This window comes from Neovison vison, chromosome 13, assembly GCF_020171115.1.
Source record: "Neovison vison isolate M4711 chromosome 13, ASM_NN_V1, whole genome shotgun sequence".
Lineage (NCBI taxonomy): Eukaryota > Metazoa > Chordata > Mammalia > Carnivora > Mustelidae > Neogale > Neogale vison.
This window is the reverse complement of record NC_058103.1, coordinates 74,020,339-74,024,490: the sequence shown is the minus strand read 5'-3', so window position 1 is coordinate 74,024,490 and position 4,152 is coordinate 74,020,339. Positions and strand designations below refer to the sequence as shown.

General features: G+C 41.1%; 1 non-coding gene across 1 annotated transcript; it reads left to right on the top strand.

Annotated features, from left to right (window-relative positions):
- The first annotated feature begins 3,398 nt into the window (after nt 1-3,398).
- Nucleotides 3,399-3,541, top strand: LOC122894727. The gene has a single exon (XR_006381801.1). It is a non-coding gene; the product is annotated as a small nucleolar RNA SNORA67 (small nucleolar RNA).
- Nucleotides 3,542-4,152: the final 611 nt, after the last annotated feature.

Sequence of the window (4,152 nt, the reverse complement as noted above, 5' to 3'; positions counted from 1 at the left end):
GACCCCGTGTGGGCTTCGCCCCGGTTTAGCCTCCGGAGCGATGTCCCTCAGCGGAACAGACTTTTAAAAGTCCTGATTTTGTGCTCCGTTGCTCCGCCGCTTGCCGGGAGCCGGCCCCTCCCCCCGGGGTCTATCTTCCCGTGGCTTTGGATTCACTTCTCCGCCAGTCCTACCTTCCAGAAAGTGGTTGTTTTTCTGTTTCTAGAATTGCTGTTCTTCTTCTCCTCGATCTGCCGATGGATTTGCAGGTGTTTGCAATCTTTAGATAAGCTCTCTAGCTGATCTCCTGCTAGCTGAGGTAGTCTCAGCCTGCTACTTCTCCGCCATCTTGACTCCTATCCGAGTTAAATATTTTTGAGTCTGAAAAAATTATCTCAGAATGTAAATATATATATTTGATAATGTAGCTACCTATGCCTTAATTTGTCAACTTCTCTTCCTCTGCATCAGCCATGTCAGTAACTCAGTTAATCCTCTCACTTTTTGACATTACATAATGTGATGTTTTAGATCAATCAGACCTACACACTGAGTTACAGCAATGGTTTTTCATAATTTCCCATCTCCTAAATGTTGGTTATATCAACTTATTCCCCACCCTTGCATGAATGGGACCTGCAATGTGAATATTTTACTTTTTTAAAGATGTATTTATTTATCTTAGAGAGAGAGAGAACATGAGCGGGAGGGGCTGAGGGAGGGGAGGGAGCATCTGAAGGAGACTCTGCTGAGCCCAACACAGGGCTATATCTCATATCCTTGAGATCATGACCTGAGCAGAAACCAAAAGTCAGCCACTTAACTGTGTGTACCACCCGAGGTGACACGTGAGCATTTTACTTTTGCTCTGGTTTCTTCCATACCTACATGGACATTTCTTTCTCTGTCCCATCTCACCATTCCCTTTTTCTGCTTTTCTGTGGTGCCCTAAAACGAAGAGGCAAGAGGAAACTGACTTTTGACTCTTGTCTATTCATCCCTAATCTGCAATCATAGACAGGTTTCCTTCTCTACTCTGAAAGGACAATTTCACCTACCTTACCTCTCACAGGGTTGTTCTAAAATGTATTCTAAAATTAAGATGTCCATTGATCAACTAATAAGAAACTCATAAAGAATTATAAAAATGATGGGATGAGCCTCATTGTGTGGGTAGGGTAAAATGTACACTATTTCTGAAATGGATTGGATAAAAAATTGCAATCTGGTCAATGTACAGTTATTCATATAAAACAGAGTTAGAGAGAGTGGTGTTGATGAGTCAGCTAGAAACACAGGCCAGTTAATTAATTAATAGCACTTGTGAACACCCAAAGGCCCTAAATCCTAGACCCCAAAATGAAGCTCTAGCTCTGCACAGAAAACACCTTCAGAACTGTGTAAAGCTACAAGTTGACTTGAATAAATTGAGCAAGATATGAGATGTTTTTCTTGGAAAGAAAAGAGGTAATCTCAGCCTTGGATAGAAAAGATTTCCCTAGGCCGAGATTTAGGAGATAAAAACACAAGATATCTCCAGCATCCACATTACAGACTTAAGTTAAGGGAATAAAAATATCTCAGTGGTTGAGTTGAGAAAACAAGTCAAGGAGAGGAATATCTACAGCTGCTTTAAGAGGAAATATATATTAGAATATTCATAAATTCAAGGTAATTTTAATAGCTAAGTGTATATTATTTTTCTTGAATCCACCACAATCCTTGGATGCATATTTATTTTCTTCAAAGAACACAATGATCTGGAGTGGTCGTTCTACCACTTCCTTATCAGAGTTCTTCAAACTTTGATCATGTGGAAATCTTGTTAAACTACAGACTATGATTCAGTAGGACCTGTAGATCTGCATTTCTAACAAATTCCCAGGTGATGCTCTTGGTCTGCTGACCCGCTCGTGGCCAAGTTTACACAACCTGAGAGACAGTAATCTAAGGTGGTCAAGTTTATGCATTTTTTAGCATAGACTCAAATCTGCCTAGATTTGAAGCCTGACTGCTTTATGATCTTGGGGAGCTTCTTAACCTCTCTCTACCTTAATTTGCTCCTCAGTAAAAATGAGATTAATATTAGCTACCTCCTAGTGTTGTCAATGGGATTAAAGGAGTTGATTTATATAAAGTTTTTAGAGGGGTTGATAGTACTGCTAGTTGTATGCATAGTTTATTAAGTTTACCAAATTAAAAATACCTCTTTTGACCTACCTGGATACTTTGTATACCAACTGATTAAAAAGAGAAAGGTGACTAATTGGATCTTGTGGGCTTATCCTACCTCTTCACATGACCTTTTTCAGAGGGCAGGATGTTCACACAGTCTGGGTGTTTTCAGTTAGGATGATTGTGACATGCTCTTGGATTTTTCTGAATAAGGACCCACCTCGACCTTTTGCTAAGAACTGTTGCAGAGGAATATGAGGAGTAGAGATGTGCTATAGGGAATCCTTTAAATAGGTTGATTGAAACACAGTCTGATTTATGTATATAATCCCAGTGTATCCTCAAGACATACACATGGAATAAGTAATATAAGCCCCATTCTACTGCATAGGAAGCTATTAGATGAGTAGGTGAAGTAAACCGATGTCACCTCACTGGTAAATGGCAGTGGTGCAGTGGTGCAGTATCAATCTAAATATGTCTGATTCCGACATCAAACATTTAGTCAGAATGTATTCCTCTACCACCAAAAGATTTTGTATAATTTGTTTTTAATATTCAACATGCTATCTGTGTTAATGAGTTCTACGCTCCCTTGAGAAACTTTGTGGCACTGAAAAGAATACAGAACTGGCACCATGAACTCTGTTTCCTTCTACCACACTTCTTCTGCAAGGCAGACCCAGGGGAGGACCATCCATATGGGCCAAAAGGCTGTCATGGCTGCATGCCTTTGAGGGACTCAGTGGTTCTTTTTAAGTTCTGAGAAATGGGGGGAACACCCCGGGGTCAACAGTTGACCTCAGCCCTTCCCTCTCTAGCTTCAGAGCACTATTCTAGTTCTCATGCTTCTCACTTAACTCTCTGTGTGTAAAGACAAGTGGGCAAGCTCTCCCCAAACAAATCTTTGTTGGGCTACCTCTTTAGAACTTTAATAAAATCTCTTCGACAAAAGTCTGCCTTCTCCCCAGGTGGCTAGCCTCCTGAATAAAGTTCATATTCCTTTTCAGTCAAAACTCATCTCTTGAGTACTGGACTTTTGTGAAATGGGCAGCTGAACTTGAAGATCAGTAACAATTATACGTGAGACAGATCATTGTGTTGTTTGAGCATGACTAGTTTTTATTTTCATTTTATGTATGATTACAAACAGATCCATTTATAATGGGCATCAAAAGAAACATTTCTTTGACGACTGATTGAGGTTGATAGTGATTCTATTTTGCTTCAGAATATGAGTAGTTACGCAAGCTGATTCCCTCTCCAGGGGGCCTGCTCATGTCCCTCTTCAGGAAAGTTACAACCTGGAAGAAAATCTGGCATGCTTGCGGTTGCTGGAGGAGAGACCATTTCTGTTTCCCTTGTCTTCCTTTGGCTGTGTACACTCACTCCAGTCCCTTCCAGCTCGATTGGGTCCCCTCCTCAAGCTCATGCTGATGTGTCCTCTCCCCTGACGTAGACCAGAGGCATTGATGTGCAGCAGATTTCTTTAGTCATCAACTATGACCTTCCCACCAACAGGGAAAACTATAACCACAGAATAGGTCCTGGTGGATGATTTGGCCCTAAGGATGTGGCTATTAACATGGTGACAGAAGAAGACAAGAGGACTCTTCAAGACATCAAGGCCTTCTACAACACCTCCATTGAGGAGATGCCCCTCAGTGTTGCTGACCTCATCGGAGCGGCTGTCCTACTACTTAGCCCCACCCAGGGTACAGTCTGGGGGGCTGAAGAGGAGCAGGAGAGGGGAGGGAAGGGATCCAAGGGATGGACATCTTGTCATTTTTTTCCTTTTTTTTCTTTGAATAAATGCCACTTTTTGAGGCAAAAAAAAAAAAAAAGAACATGCGTAGTTAAATAGTGTGGCTTAATTCTATCAGATATTATGACTAATATAACTCATGACAAAAGGATGATACAGTACTTAAAACTCAGTAGTACCAGATGGAGCATAAGATGGCAGAGAAGGAGGAAAAACATTCACCTGGACATCCT